The 17,502-nt window shown below is 37.4% G+C and overlaps 1 protein-coding gene across 1 annotated transcript in view; it reads right to left on the bottom strand.

The window, feature by feature from the left end:
• BAZ1A (bromodomain adjacent to zinc finger domain 1A) overlaps positions 1-16,388 on the bottom strand; it is a 196,055-nt gene extending 179,667 nt beyond the window's left edge. The window contains exon 1 of the mRNA XM_078151581.1: positions 16,370-16,388. The gene's annotated coding sequence lies outside the window, so the exon portion shown is untranslated. The remainder of the gene's footprint in view (positions 1-16,369) is intronic.
• Positions 16,389-17,502: the final 1,114 nt, after the last annotated feature.

Raw genomic sequence — 17,502 nt, 5'->3', positions numbered from 1 at the left:
AGAAACACTCCAACAGAGAAAGGTAATATCATCCCTATGGTCCCAAAGAGTACCCCTTAAATATAGGAATAGTGGCCACTCTCTGAGGATCAAACCCAGAAATGTAAATACAAGTTTGGAGTAATAACTAAGAGAAAAATGTTATATAAATTAATGGGGGAAACTGCATATATTTTACATAAAATACTCTTTTCTCCAGCCTTCTTGATATTTGAAAATGTTCGTGTTTTGTTCATTTTTTACTTAATTATTTTTAAAAGGAGAATTTCTAGAGATAATCCCAGGAAGCAGAGCCACAGAGAAAAAATTCTCACTGATGAGAGTTACAAGAACAGCTAGAAGAAAAGAAGCAGAAATAAAAAATGAAATTAAAAGTTAAATAATAGCTCTGTAGGAAAGAATTGTAAGGATAGTCAACAGCCTAAATAGCAGACTCCCTGAAAAATAGAATGAGCAATCATAATTCAACTTCATGACACAACAGGAAATATTAGAACAAAATTATAAAATTAAAGAAATGGATGACCTAAGGTATCCTAAGGTACTTTTATTGGAAACAAATGCCCTCCACATCCTTTCACTTCTCTTTCTTCTTAATTCTCTATAGTCTGGATTTTGACCTTATCACTTAACTAAAACTTCTCTCTCCAGTTACCAATAATCTCTTAATCACCAAATCTAATAGCCTTTTTTCAATCCTCATCCTTTTTGACCACTCTGCCTTTTATGCCATCAATCAATTTCTTCTTGATACTCTTTTCTCATTTTGTTTTGCTTTTGTTTTTGTTTGTTTGTTTTTTGGTGATACTCCGCTCCAGGTTCTCTTACCTGTCTGAACACTTCTCAGTCTCCTTGGCTGGATCTTTATCCCAGTCGTGCCCACTCTCCATGAATATTCCCCTAAGGCTCTTTCCTGGCCTTCTTCACATCTTTCTCTGTACTATTTCACTTGATAAATTCATCACTTCCCACGGATTCAATTACTATCTTCATATAAGTGATTTTAATTTATTTCTCCAACTCTAACCTCTCTCCTTTACTCCAGCCTCATGCTTCCAGTTGTCTATTGGACATCTGAAATGGGATGTTTTGTAGACACCTCAAACGCATCAGATCCAAAATTAAATTCTTTCTCCTCAAACCCTTCCTAATTTTGACATTATTCAGGATCACTGCCAACCACCTAGCCACCCAGACTGACAACTTAGGTGTCATCCTCCAACTCCTCATTCTCTTTCATTCCCCCGTATCCAATCTGTTGCCAAATCCTGTCAATTCTACCTTCACAGACTGTCTAATATATGGCTCCTTCCCTCCTTTGACACTGCTACCAAACACACATGCCCCTCAGCACCTCACACTTGGACACTGCAATAGGCTTCTGGTTGGTCTCCTTGCCTCAGGTCTTTCCCCACTCTGGTCCATCCTCTACCCAGCTGCCAAAGTGAGCTTCCTAGAGTGCAGATATGACCATATCACTCCCCTGTTTAATGAACCGCAGTAGCTCTCTATTACCTACAGGCTCAAATGTAAAATCCTCTTTGGCTTTTAAAGTAGTTCCTTGCTATTCTTCACACACATAACACTCCACCTCTCAACTATGCATTTTTCCTGGCTGTCCCCTAGGTCTGAAATTCTATCCCTCCTTCTCTGTGCCTCCTGGCTTCCTTAGCTTCCTTCAAATCTTAAAATCCCACCTCCTGAAAGAAGCCTTTCCTCATCCCCATATTTTCCCTCTGAAATTACATACAATTTACCCCAAATTTATCCTACATATGCGTTATTGTTTGCATGTTGTCTCCCTGATTAGAGAGAAAGCTCCTTAAGGACAAGGAAAGACATTTCTTTTACTTTCTTCATACCTCCAGTGCTTGGCACAGAGCTTGGAAGAGAGTAAGCACTTATTAAATTCTTGTTGACTTGTTAACTTGGACTCAAACTCAAAAGAAGAATAAATAATTTAATACTAAAGGATTGATGGATCAATAAACAAATCATAGAACTAATAAATAATTTCATCAAATAAAGTGAAAACGATGAAACAACATAACGATACTCTTGTGCTGCATATGAGGCATTCCTTAAGGGGAAAATCAGTATCTTCAAACACTCTCAGCAAAAGAAAGAAAAAGCCAATCAGTGTGAGCATGGTAACTATCAGGAAAATAACAAATCAAAAACCCCAACAGAATACCAAAGCAAAAATTCTGAAAATTAAATTATAATACAATAGAACTATTGAATTAATAACTAAAACTAGGAACTGTTTTAAAAAAAACTAATAAAATAGATAAAATATTAAGTAATCTGAGAAAATAAAGGACGAAATTTAAATTGCCAAGATTAAAAATAATGCAAGGAAAACTCATAATAAATGAACATGAGAGAAAGTGTGTGATCAGAAGCTATTCTGATTCATTATATGTCAATAAACTAATAATGTAGATGAAATGGGTGGATATTTACAAAATATTAAAGATCCAGATTGATGGAATAAGCATTAGAGAATTTAAATAACTTGACTTTAGGAAAATAAATTAAATAAGCCATAAATGAACTTTCAAAGAAAAAAACTGCCCAGGATCAGGATAGATTTATAAGCAAATTCTATGAACCATTTGAAGAACAATGAATTCCAATATCATATAAATTGCTTGCAAAAATAGGAAAAGAAGGAATTCAGTTACTTTTTCTATAAGACAAATACGGTCCTGATATCTAACCAATGAAGAGATAAAGGAGAGAAATAAAACTATAGACCATGTCTCTACTGAATATTAATGCCAAAATATTAAATAAAATATTAGCAAAGAAGCTCAATATTATGTTTAAAAGACTGAACAGCAAGAATATGAGATTGGTTAAATATTAGTTATTCTACAAATATAATAGACCACATTAATTTAAAAAAGAATTACATGACTACATTAACAGATACAGAAAAGGTTTCTGACAAAATGCTATAGTCATATCAAAAATATTAAAAAGTATAGGAATAAATGGACCTTTCCTTAACATATTAAACAGTGTCTCTCTAAAATAGAGAGCTAACATTATAAATAATGACAACATGCTAGAGACCTTTCCAAAAAGAATAGGGAAAAAAACAATGTCATCATTATCATCATTATTATTTGTTACAATGATAGAAATATTAGCTATAATAATAAGTTGAGAAAAAGGAATTGAGAACATACACATGGGCAAAAAAGGATACAGAATCATTATTTTTTTCAGATGTCATATTTAGGGAACCCTAAACATTCAACTTAAAAGTTCATAGAAATAACTTCAGTAAATAGCTGATTATGAAATAACTCCTCCCAAATAAGATTTTATAAAATAACCCCCCCAAATGATTTCTGTCCATTACCACAAAACCCAACATAAAGAAATTAAAAAAGAAATGTCTTTCAAAATAATTGCAGAATGACTGACACATAAATTCTTATTGATTAATTAAATTCACCTGCCAAGACACACATAGGAATGCAACTATGAAACACTCTCTACTTATAGAGTTAATAAATGGAAAGATATTAATTGTTCCTGGTTGGTAGAGCCAATATAATTAAAATGAAAATCCTACTAAATTTGTCTGCATATTTAGCGCCATACCAATAAAAACACCAAAGAGTGGCTTTATGTAACTAGAAAAAATGAATAAATTTTGACTGGAGGAATAAAAGTCAAGAATTTTAAAGGAAAATATTGAAAAAAGTCAGAAAGAGTCTAGCAGTAACGATCTCAAACTATACTACAAAGTAATAATCATCAAATGATCTGGTATAGGTTAAAAACAGGAAAACTGATTACTGGAACAGAATAAGCATACAACACCCAGAAACAATCAAACATAGTAGTATAGTATTCAATAAACCTGCATTCAAACTACTAGAAAAAGGCCTTCCTGATTCAACAGAAACTTCTGGGGGAAAATCTGGTAGACATTAGATTTAGATTAGTATATCACACTACACATCACAATTGCTTCCAAATTAAGATATATCTTAGATAGAAAGGGTCATATTATAAAAAATTAGAGGGGCAGGGAATGAGATACTTTTCACAACCACTGGTAATTGAAGAATTCTTTACCAAGAAAGTAACTGAGAGATCACAGGAGATAAAATGAAAAATTTTGATTACATAAAAATTTTACATAAGCTTTTGCACATATACAAAAATCAATGTCCTAAGATTTAGAAGAGAATCAGTTAACTAAGTGGGTGTTACCTTTGTAGCAATTCTCTTTAATAAACATCTGATATCCAAGAAATATACAGAATTGATACCCAACATCAGATAGAATATGATCAAGCAAAGAGAATATAAACAAGCAAGGATGATAAAAAAGGAAAATTATAGTCATTGAAGCAAATGCAGGAAAATGGCACCAATGTCACTAACAACTAATGGGACAATCTACAGCTCATTGAACTATGAATTTATCCAGCCAGTCTGGAAAGCAATTTGGTACTACCATCAAAAAGTTGCCACATTCTGCATATCCTCTCTTTAAATTATATGTCAGTTTCAGAAGTGGTAGCCAGAGAGCAAAGGATTGAAAAGTGAACAGGAGGTGAGCAAGAGAAGATAGTGAGTGTGAATAATTTCTTTTCAAAATTTGGCAGAAACATCTTTTACAAATATTTAAATAACTAAGCTTTTTATAATTCTTATCAAGTGTTTTATAGTTGACTATCCCCTCATTCCTTACTATACTCCCCATGCAGAGTAAGTTAGAAGTTAGGTATCATTAGAAAGTCACATTGTCCTTTTCAAGTGTCAAATCTTTAGAATAAAGGCAGTGGAGCAGACCTAACAAGTTAAAAAGGAGTTTGACTAGTTTCCAGTCTAGCTCCACCAACTTACATGACTGATTTGGACAGGAATTACTCAAATTACTTTTAAAACTTTTTTGTTATGAACTTTTAAAAATCAACAAACGTTTCCTCATACAAAAATGGGAAAAGTATATAGTCTATATGGTATCATGAAACTATTATGAATAGCTTGGATTTTCTTAGTTACATATTAAATTTAACATATTAGTTCTAATACTGACCTTCTTATATGTTTCCCTTTCGGAACTTCCTTTTGCTCCCTTATGTGCATTTTTAAGAAGTACACAATTATAGCACTCCCTCTACAACTACCACTACCATCAAGTAAAATATAAGCTCCCTTAAGACAGGGATGGAGACTGCTTAGCTCAGCGCATAGTAGGTACTTATAAGGGCAACTTGTGCATAAAATTCCAATCTCACAGCTAGAAAATTACCCCAATTTTGTATAAAATAAGGAAAATTTGGTCTCCATTATTTAGGTTGATAAATCTCAAGCAGCAAAAATGTGAAGATAATTATATTAAACACTGAGGGAGACAGAATTCAGATAAGAAGTAGTTCTTGCCGTTATGGATCTTATCTTCTAAGTAGGGATGTATGACACATACATACATTATCATAATGTAAACTAATAAAGAAAGGACATAGCACTTCACATCCAGAAAACTGGCAAAGATGACAAAAGACAGAAACAATAAGTGTTGAAGGGGTTGTTGGAAGACAGATATCCTATTAGGCTGATGGTGGAACTGGGAATTAGTTCGACCATTCTGGAAAGAAATTTGGAATTAAATTTTAAAAGTGACTAAAATATCCATAACTTTTGGCTCAGAGACTCCACTGGTAGGTGTGAACAAGGAGGTCAATAAAGATTCAAAAGGTCTCAAATACACCATAGTATTACTTTTTTATTTTTAAAATCAATTTTGTTGACATATTTTGCTTTAACATTGCCTAAATTTCCCCCTGTATCTCATTTCCTTCCCCTTCCCAGAAAGCCATCCTTTATAACAAAGTTTTTAAAAGAAAAAGAGAAAGAAGGAAAAAAATTGGCAAAACTGATCAATATACTTAAAAAACTGACATTTTATACAATGTTCTACAATTCCTCAATCTCTTGCAAAGGAATGAGTGGAGGTGTCTTCTCGTAATAATAATAACTAACATCTGAAAGGTGTTTACTATATGCCAAGCACTGTGCTCAGAGCTTTACAATTATTATTGCATTTGATCTGCACAACAACCCTGAGAGATCTGTACTACTATTATTATCTCCATTTTACAGATGAGGAGACTGAAGTTAAGTGGCTCATCTAGGGTCATATAGTTAGTAGGTGTCTGAGGTCAAATTTGAACTTGGGCCTTCCTGACTCCAGGCCCAGCCCTCTATCTACTGTGCTGCAACCTTGTTCTTTATAATTTTTCAACCTTCATTTTCTTTGTTTTTTAAATTCAATCCTGTTTTAAGTTCTGAGTTCTCTCCTCCTCTTCCCCTTCACCCATTGAGAAGGAAAGAAAAACAAAACCCATTACAAATATGTGCAGTCAAGGAAAATAAATTTCCACATTAGTTATGCTGAAAAGAAAAGATAAAGGAAAGGGGAAAAAAGAAAATAAAAGAGGAGAAGAAAAGATGCTTCTGTCTGTACTCTGACTCCATCAGCTTTCTATCTGGAGTGGATAGCCTGTTTCATCGTGAGTCCTTTGGAATTGTAGTTGGTCATTGTATTAAACAAAGTCCCTAAGTCTGTCAAAGTAGTTTGTCTTTACAGTATTATTGCTGTTGTACATAGATTGTTCTCTAGGTTCTGCTCATTTCACTTTGTATCAGTTCATAAGTCTTCCCAGGTTTTTCTGAAATCATCTCTATCGTTTCTTACAGCACAATAATATTCCATCATCTTCATATACCATAATTTATTCCTCCATTCCCCAATTTACTGGCACCCCCTAGTTTTCATTCTTTGCCACCACAAAAGGAAGTGCCATAAATATTTTTGTACATATTACAAGATTCATTTTCAACAAATGTGGTTATTGTTCTTTCCATTTAGCTTGTTGTTACTATGTATGTTGCTTTCCTAGATCTTCTTACTTCTTTTTGCATCAGCTGATGTAGGGATTTTGCATCAGTCCATGCTTCTCATATTTCTATGCTATTCATCATATTCATCATTTCTTACATCATACTAACAATCCATTACATGCAGGTACCACAATTTGTTTAGCCATTCCCCAATTGATGGGCATCTACTTTGTTTCCAGGTTTTTGCTATCACAAAAAAGTGCTGCTATAGATATTTTGGCACATATATGGAGCTCATCTTTTTGTTAATAACCACTTGGGGTATATGCCTAGCAATTAAATCTCTAGGTCGAAGGGTATGGAAATTTTCTTGCATAATTCTAAGTTTCTTTCAAGAATGGTTATACTAACTCAAAACTCTGCCAACAATGAATTGGAGTGCCTTACTTTTTCACAACCCTTCTAAAAGTGACATTTTTTATCATCTTTGCCAATTTGTTGAAAATGAGGTAATTACAGCAGCACCATTTGTAGTAGCAAAGAACTGAAAATCAAGTAGGTGCCCACTGATCGGAGAATGACTAAATAATTTGTGGTATGTGAATACAATGGAATATAAGTAAACTATGTGGACCCATAGTGTACTATTCCACTCTGGAACCTCTTCTCCAAAGTGAGGGTTGGGTTATCTCAGAGATTACTACTCTAGGTTTGGAGTACTCTGTAGGTCTATAATATTAAAACTATAGCTCATTAGCCTCGACTGATGTATTTATCTTCAAGAGAGTCAGTGGAAAAATTAGCTTAGAAGCTATTCACTGAAATGGCATAATATGAGCTACAGCAACAAAACATTCTCCCGTATAAACCTGAGGTGTACTTTCCCGCAGACACACATACTGAGAAGAATAAGCACACACATAGAGTGCAGTAGTAGTAGAGAGGCACATGGTTAGGGAACACAAATGTCTAAGGCAATTCACACCTCTGCTGCTACTAGGCCTCCATGATGTCACTATACTATTCCCTGATGGACATGGTGTCTGAAAAGGCTGTCTACAACAGGTCTCTCCATTTCCTGTCCTCTCACCTTCTTCTTAAATCTCTACAATCTGACTTCTAACCTCATCATTCAACCAAAACTGCTCTCATCAAAATTAAGTGATCTTTTAACTGACAAATCTAATGGCATTTTTCTCATTCTCCATCCTTCTTGACCTGTCTGCAGCCTTTGACACTGTTGATCACCCTCTTCTTGATATTCTCTTCTTTCTAGGTTTTTGTGACACTACTTTCTCCTGGTTTTTATCCTACCTATCAAACCATTCCTTCTCAGTGTACTTTGCTGGATCCACAGCCAAGTCACACCCACTAACCATCAGTATCCCACAGGGCTCTGTCCTGGGTCCTTTTCTCTTCTCCCTATAAATAATTTTACTTGGCAATCTCATCAGCTTCCATGGATTATCAGTATCTCTGAAGCTTGTGATTCTCAAATATCTACTCAGCTCCAACCCCTGTGCAGAATTCCATTCCTTTCCAAATGCTTTCTGCTTCCAAACTTCCCTATTTCTGTCAAGGGTACCATTATCCTCCCAGTTCCCCAGACTCACAACCCAGATGTCATCCTCAATTCCTCACTATCTCTCACCTCTCATATCTAATCTGTCGCCAAGACCTGTAGATTTCATCTCTGTAATATCTCTCAAATAAGCTCCCTTCTCTCCTCTGATACTGCCACCAACCTGGTATAGGCACTTAGAACCTTGCAGCAGGCTGTTGCAATAGCCTGCTGGTGGGTTTGGCTAACAAAAATCTTTCCCCAATCCAGTCATCTTCCACTCAGCTGCCAAAGTTATTTTCCTAAAGTTCAGGTCCAATCATGTCACTTCCTATTCAATAAACTCCAGTAGTTCTCTATCATCTCCAGGATCAAACATAAAATCCTGTTTAGTGTTCAAAGGTCTTCATAACCTTCTTTCCACCCACAACCCCCTTCCCAGTCTTCTTGCAACTTATCCCCATGATCCTCTTATTCTTTAATACAGTGACACTGGCCTCCTTGCTGCTCCTCAACACAAGACATTCCACTTCCTGCCTCTGGGTATTTTCTCTGGCAGACCCCCACTCCTGGAACTCTTTTCCTCCTCATCTCTACTCCTGGCTTTAAGGGCTACCTAAAATCCCACCTTGTACAGGATACCTTTTCTAATTCCTCTTAATTCTGGCGCCTTCTTTCAGTTGATTATTTCCTCTTTGTATATAGCTCATTTGGACATGTTTGTTTGCACACTGTCTCTCTCATCTGACTGGGAGCTCCCTGAGGGCAAAGACTGTCTTTTGCCTTTCTTCTATCCCCCAACATTTATCACAGTATCTGGCACACAGTCGGCGCTTAATAAATGTTTATTGACTGACTGAGCTGGGTCTGTCAGTCTGCTGCTAGGTTGGGCTTGTTCACAGGACATGATATCCCCGTGGGATATATCACTCTAACAAAAATACCAGTATTTTTGAGGCACTTATTACAATCACTTCCACCTTCAGCTTCCATCTCATCTTCAGAACACAGCTGGGATATTGCTGAGCTCTTTGAAAAAAGTCAGAAGTCTTGGCGCTTCTGTTCCTTCGGGTTGTGCTCTCTGAGATCCGCCACCTCTCAGACAGGAGGCTGCAAGACAAACTAAAATAAAACTCTTACTAAAACTCAGCCTTTTCTTTCAGCAACTCTTTCCGGTACAAGGTCCGTTGCCCTCCATGAGAGACCGCCAGGGCCGCGGTGAGAGTTCGGCCACCTCTGCCCAGTCAGGCAATGGCCATTCGCCCTCAAGCATCGAAGCTCCGCTGCTCCGGACTCCGAAGGTGATAGGACTGGTACCCGAAGCCTGCTCCAAGCAGCCCTTCAAAGCTCGGACTGGGAGGGTACGGAAAGCTAAGCAGCCGGCCCCGCGCAACCCCGAGCCCGCGGCAACAACTGTCCCGGCGTTAGAAAGGACCGCGACGCCCTACCTCTGTCGAGCTTCTCCCGGGCCGGAGACCCAAGCGACGAAGCAACGGGCCCGCGGCCCCGGGAGGCGTTGGGCCAGCCGGCTGATCCCCCTGTGACTGTGACTCATTTCTCCAGGTCGGTGAGGCAGCCCCGCGAGGCTTCCCGGCAGCGGCGGCTGCAGCGCCGGCTGCGCTCGCGGACCAGGAACGCTTCTCTTGGACCGGGGGTTTTCAGCGCTTGCTGGGCGAATGGGGTTCCTGCTGGGAGCCGAGGACCTGAAGAAGTGGCAGAGATGCCGGGCGACCCCTGCCGGGAGCGCGGGAGAACTGACGAGGAAGAGCCCGCCGTGTATTTGTTACTTTCACGGGACCCACGCATACATCTTTCATAAAAGGATGCTCAATAAAGATATTCCTTCCCCGCCCCCCAAAAAAAATCCATTTTAAAGTTTATACGCTAGGCTTTCAATAAAGATTCTCGTTCGTATTGTGAACTGTCTCAAGTTTCCCGGATAATAGTTATGACCCAAACCCCCCCCCCAAAAAAAAAACCCTAAAGTATTCCTATACCCTTCGTGTCACAAGAATGTTTCACACAAAGATTATACTTGTTTTGCTTGGAACAAAAGGGCAGAAATAGAAAGAGTGATACATTTTGGTGGGGTATATTATGGGGAAAAGGTAGGTATGGATGCAAGTGAAGCCAGAGCAGTAGAGATGATATAAGGAGACTAGGGCAGGTGGAAGAGACAAAAGGTGCAGTAATATACTATTATATTAATATACCATAATTTGTTCAACCATTCTCTGATTAATAAGCATATTCTTAGTTTCCAATGAACAATTTCTACAATAACAACAATGCACTGACAAACAACTTTGAAAGACTTTACTCTAATCAGTGCAGTGACCAACCATGATTCCAGAGGACTGATGATCAAGCATGCTACCCAACTCCTGACAGAGAGATGATGGATTCAAGATATAGAGTGAAACATAACATTTTTTTACATAATCATAGAGTAATTTGTTTTTACTTGACTGTGCCTATGTTATAGGGGCTTTTTCTCATTTTTCAACTGGGGATAATGGGAAGAAAAGAGAGAAAGTAACTGCTTATTAATTTCTTATTAAATTTAAAGGGAACCTAGAAGTCATGATGAGAACAAATATTGCTTTAATTTTAGAAATAATTTAGATTTTGATTGCCCAAGATGTAGAGTACAGGTTGGGACCCAACTGAACTCTCCCAGCATTCCCCTCTAAACAACTTTAAAATAACTCCTCAAATCAAATTTTGAAGTGGCTGAGCCACCAAAAGATCAGAGAGAGACATTTATCCAGCCTAAGACAATTTAGAAATGAGGACTATAACACCCTGTTGGGCACAGGCCTGGCACATGGTAGGAGCACTAGTGGTGGACCAGCAATAGTATCTTCAGGAGCTCTCAGCCTAGAGATGGTAAGGGGATTGGATAACTGGTCAATAATATTACAGGGGACCCTTTGCTGGCACTGAGTAAAGCTGGCACTGACTGGCAGCTCTACTGCCCCAAGAGAAAAAGCAATCCAAATCACAAAGACAAAGAATGAAATAAACACATAACAACAAAATGTGATGACCCCTTAGAAGAGTGGCCAAAAAATGTAGAAGAGAATGAAGATCAGAGGTAAGAGGCTTCTCCACGCTCCCTTTAGAAGAACTGAGTTCTGGATGTCAATAAACAAATGCTAGGACATAGCAGCACAAATGATGGCCAGCTAAGCCATGCATTCCTTGTTACACATCAAGATCACCTGCAAAGTGTCTAAGATTATAAACTTCTTACATGCAACCTGTCCTGGGATCTACGTTGATACTGAGGGATTTCCCCATGTGTTGACTTACTCAATATTCCTCAACTCACCTGCCAAACTTCCCCCTCCCTGAAAGCCAATTCAAGGAGATTATACCAAATCTTTGCCCCCTTACAGGCTTCTGTTGAAGTGACTGCCCCTTCTTGACACAGGGGCTATATAAGACCTTGATCCAGGGCCAAAGGATTACCATCAGATCAAATATAGGATCCTCTTTCTTCCAAGTATATATACATTCTCCATAGTTATTACCAACATACATTCCCCTCCCCCAGCTGTTAAAAAAGTAAGTCACCTCCCAATAATACCACCCTTCGGCTCCCTGAGCCTTTCTTTGGAAGGAGTTGTCTGAACTATCCCTGAAGAAAAAACAATTGACCTGAGCTATTTCTCCAGGATGTATGGAGACCTCTGAGGGGGCAATGATCTTGAGACTCAATTGACTCTGTGCCAGGTCAGCCAGAAATATGTGCAAAAGCAGTTCATTCTTATCAGGTAAGTCATCCTGGAGACTGGATCCAAGAAACCGCTGGACCAGAGGGGTCTTCTCCTTCCTAAGGTGGATGATTTATCACCTTCTGGGAGGGTGAACATCTGAACTGGACAGTCAAGTTCATAATGATGCAGCTGCTGAATAGAAGGAGGAAACCTCTTGCCCTGAGATGTTGTAAGAACCTATATTATATTTGGGAACAGGTTAAGTTGGCTCTCTGATTGACATAAAATCCCAGCTAGGCAGGAATAGCTCTTTCATTCTTATCTAGGTATATAATATGGTCACATGCCCAGCACAACATGTCATCACCACTCTCATATCCAAATCAGCAATTGATACACACCCCAACCTCTGTTGTTCTTGTGTCTGCTCCAACCTGCTCCAACCTTAATTCAGCAGAAAATATATGATGTCTTTGATGGTTCCTGACACACCTCACAAACAACTTTATGCAATAGAAAGTATTGACAAAATTCCTCCACTTGCCCTGGTCCCAAAGGGGAGAAATTGTTGTTGTCTAGTCTTGTTCTTTACCACTTTGTCAGTCCCATGGCCACTGCCTAGGAATCAATATAGAAGAAGATCTTCCTCATCTTTTAAGACTCTTTCCCATGCCAGCAATGTACTGCAAAAACTCAGCTCACTTGGAGGGTTTGTCAGTACCTCCATTTCTTAAGGTATCTCTTCTTATCAGATTAGTGGCTGTTGAAGTCCAATTGCATATGCCTCTTTCATAGCACATAGACCCACTGGTAAACCAGGCCAAACAATATTTCTCAGGAGCTAGGTTCTTACAAATGAGGGTTCATTGGGCTAGCAGAGAAAGCAATATTCTAGTCCTCAGTCTCTGGTATAGTCATGACATGGTTGTTATGAAAGGCCCTAGAATCTGAGGGGCCTGGCAAGTACAAATCCAAATGAACCATTTCCTTTTAATGATAGAGCCCACCAGTGTCCTACTCCCCTTGTTATAGAGGCCATATCACCCAATTCATAATAGGTAACTGAATAAAATGTTATAGGACCCAATAACAGGAAAAGGAATTGCTTTTCAAAAGTGGCACAGAAACTGATCACTTTGCATAGAAGTCTATGTTGCTTATCCTAGCTACTTTCTGATGACTGCTGAATACTCCTCTTACCCTGATCTTTATGGACAGAGAATACCAATAACATGGGCCCTACAGGGTCATAAGGGCCTAAGGGGAGAATCTGCTGGATGGTCAGCTTTAGATCTTCCAGGGATATAGCTTGTTTTGGGCACCACTTGAAAGAAATAGACCTGTGGGTGACTCAGTAGAAAAGAGACTCAGGATACCCAGATGGAAAATCTGGGTTCTCAAAAATCCAAAGAGTCTAATAAACTTCTAGGCTTTCTTATGAGATTATAGGGGAGCAACTATCAGTAGCTTATTCTGGAATGTTCACAGAATCTTTAGGATTTTCCATAACCAAAACTTGACTGAGAGGTCTAAAACCTGGATTTTCTTAGGGCTTATTTTCCACCCTTTATCCCTCATATTGGACCCAATCCAACATAGGACCTCAGCAGCATGGTTTCATTCAGCCTAATCAATATTATGTTATACATTTAGTGAAGTGCCCTCAGGAAGGGAAGACTCCTTCAGGTCTCTGCCCAACAAAATATAGCAGTATGATGTTCAAGTAGTCTTGAGGAAGTCAGTTGAACATCTAATGGACACCTTTCCAGGTGAAAACACATTGCCTCTGACTGGTCACAGACAGAGGACTGATGAAAAAAATTGATGAGGCTAATAATCTCATGCAACTCAACCTGAACAGAGGCTACCTAATTTACACATGTAGTGATGAGTTTGATGTCTTTGTTTGTCTCCCTTTTGACCACCATAAGTTGCAGATGCCATCTGCCTTCTTCATGGTCCACACAAAATTGTTGTAAGGAGAGTTAGTACAACAAAGTGACATGGCCTACTCCAGTGTACTCTACTGCATCTGGTCTCCATCACTTAGAGAAGAAATATCTTTCACCTCCATAGGGATCCTATGTTTATCTATTGTTACTTACATTAGAGAGTTTGGGCAACTCCAAGGATTTCCACTTCGATATTTCCACAATAACCTTCATAGGGTTGCTGAAAGGCCTCCATAGATACTCATGATATCCCCTACCTTCATGATCTTCCCTCTGTAACCACTATCCTCATGACCCAAAAAGGCTTTAGAGGATATGCTAGATTTCCCTGTCTAGTTTTACTAGCACACTCATAGGCGAGCTGCTAAATGCTTTCTCAGCAGCCTGCATATGTAGAGTTTTGAAGTGAGGGAAATCCTCCTGCAATAGTGCACCAGAAAGAGCTCTTGTCTGGGTTAAGGACAGGGATTCAAATCTCTGCTTTGCAACCTTAAACAAGTTTCAACCTCTCTGGGCAACGATTTTCTTATCTGTACAATTAAGCTTTTTCTGTCTCTAAATTTATGATTCTTTGCTCCTAGGATAAATGTAGAATATTCAAAGTATCCACAAAATGCTGATGGTAAATAAAATTATCTTAATTATGATGAATTTAAAAACATTTCCATCAATAACTAAAAAGTCATCATTTTCCAAAGTTGCACCAAATAGTTTAGCTAGTATTTATAGAAACCTAAAAAATATCCCTTAATTTAAAAATGAATTCTATGAGTTCTGTTGCCGAAAATTGGAAGCTGTGATTATTAAAGATTTCACATAATTTGCAAAAAAAAAAATTGTATGTTAAACTGGAAATCATAATCATTTTTGTAATTCAACAGGAATTAATAAGCACTAAGCAAGGTGCCAGGCAATTTTTCTTTTAAAAAAATGAAATTACATAACTATTTTGCTTAAATTAACATATAGCAAGTACATAGATAATATAAATATCACATGTAGCAAAGCTTTTAATGTTATTTATTAATCTTGGAAGATTGATATGATCCTTTTTTATATGAATTTGGCATTTTTATACATTATTAAAATTATGAAATCATCATCAGGTCAAGTTCACATCTATTTAACTTAACAGATAAAGTTTCCCTGGAAATTAATAGTATATAAACTTAAATTCTTATTATTTACCTGCTTTGGATTTTAATATGTCATATAATCATTAATTAGCCAATTTTTATAACATCTTTTTAAAACAGGTCCATGCTATCCACTTTTTACAAATAGAAATTATTTGCATGAGGACACATATACCTGCTGGCATCAAACCTGAGATATAGTTAAATTTATGATTCTATTTCAGAATTAATCTCCTAGACCAGGCTTACCTCGTCATTTCATCCTAAAGTAAAAAGATCTTCTCCCTCATGGTATGTAATTTTCAAACTTAAAATATCCACTTTATAATAATTAACAACTTCATTTTGAAGAATAGCATCTCCTCTAGGAAGTTATTATCTAACTATTAAAGATTAGGAGGAGTCGGGACCCAGGGGGGGAAATGTAGTACAAAAATCTTCCTCTTAAATTTCTGCATGTTATAACTGAAGGCAAAAGTTAAAATCCAGGTTTAACCAGGAGGGATAACACTTTACGCCATTAGTAGACATTAATATCTTAACTTAAATGAGCTTTTCTGTTTCTTAACAGAGTGTAGGATTAGTAGGAAATGAGAAGCAGGATACATTAAAGTTGATGAGAGGGGAAAGAAGAAAAAATCAGGAGTTAGGTAAGCATTATGAGGGTAGAGTCTGACACTGGGGAGCCTAACCTAGGGGTGCAAATATTGGACTTGCAGTCAGAAGATGTGGGTTGTGCTCCTGATGTTTCCAGTTACTAGCCATGTGGTCATGGTCATGGCCACTTATTTCACCTCTCAGAGCCTCAGTTTCTTCATTTTAAAATTGAGGAACTATTTGCACTACATTGGCAGTGTAAGTTGTAAAACAGCATAGAAACGTGAAAGGTACTAAGGATAACAGTATAGGATTCATGTAAATGAAGGAGGCACTACAGAAAAGTAGGTGAAGAGGCAATGAAGACAAATTTCACCATGTTGTTTAGTGTTACTTTCAATTAGGAATCACAAGGACCACTTAACATAGCTAGTAGTTTACAGATTGGTATTCAAATAAGAAAAAATGATTGTCACTAAATACTGTAAAAATTCCAAAAAAAGAAACAAATACTGAAATGATTACCTTTTTGGGGGGATGAAAAGTTATAGGCTGAACTTCATATTGCTATGGATGCGGAGTTCTATTTATTCTACTGGTTTCTTTCCAGCAGTTAAAAACCAGTAGAGTAGCCAGTGGTAAACCAGCACTAGAGTCCCAACATTCTGAAAAGCTGATAACAATTAGCATCGCAGTTGAAAATGAAGTACATATAACCGTATGAATATAAATCACTTCTGAAATTATGAGGATATAAGTTTTGTTTTGTTTTTTAACATATCCCCTTTCAAAGAATCAGATTTTTGAATAATTCAATGAGCTATGAAATTAAAATTTTTTTTGAATATTCTCTATCCATCATCCTTAAATATTATGCCATTAACAATTAAATTAAACACGAGGGAATGTACGTTATGATAGCATCTGTTTTGGAACATTTTATTCTAGCATCTCTTGCATTTATTTTTATCTGTCTGTTCCAGATAGGTGGCAGCAGTGCCAAACATAAAGAGAAAGCTTGTGCTGATAAGTACTGTTGGTAGCTCTAAACCCAGGGCCTACCTGGCAAAAAAGAAAATCAGAGTCGGTAGCCCTCCCTCTTCTTTGCTCTTAATGGCAGAGGGAGTAATTAGTTTTCTGATATAAGACAGAAGACCATTGGAAAAAAAGTTATGAACCTCCTAAATAATCATTTAAATAAACATCAGAAGAGGAAGTGTTGCCTTTCTTCTTCTTTACTTCCTTTCTTTTCACCTCTTCTGACTTCTAAGTCTCTTAACAATGATGATCCAGTTGCCTCAAAGCATCAGAAGTAGCATGCTTCCTTATTATTCATGATGTTCAAAAGTAAGAATACTTCATATTTCTGTAGAAAATATAAAGTAAAGAGTAAGAACATTTTCTTCTTTCTTTCCAAGAGAGCCAACTGTGATTTAAGGAATAGTGCAGCAGAGAAGATCAGCAGGAAGAAGAATCTTCTTCATGATTGGGCTGTGCTAATATAATGAAAATAATGATGCTACCTAAATTCAGTTAAGCCACATCAAGCAAACTCTTAAGTGGCTACATTTGTAAAGCTACATAAAGTAATAACAGAATTCACTTGGAGAAATAAAAAGTTCAAGAATCTCAAAGTAAATAATTGGGGAAAACAGAAA

This window comes from Phascolarctos cinereus, unplaced genomic scaffold (assembly GCF_003287225.1).
Source record: "Phascolarctos cinereus isolate Bilbo 61053 unplaced genomic scaffold, phaCin_HiC Scaffold_3;HRSCAF=262, whole genome shotgun sequence".
Classification (NCBI taxonomy): Eukaryota; Metazoa; Chordata; class Mammalia; order Diprotodontia; family Phascolarctidae; genus Phascolarctos; species Phascolarctos cinereus.
Note: the sequence above shows the minus strand (reverse complement) of the source record. Positions and strands in the feature narration are given on the sequence as shown.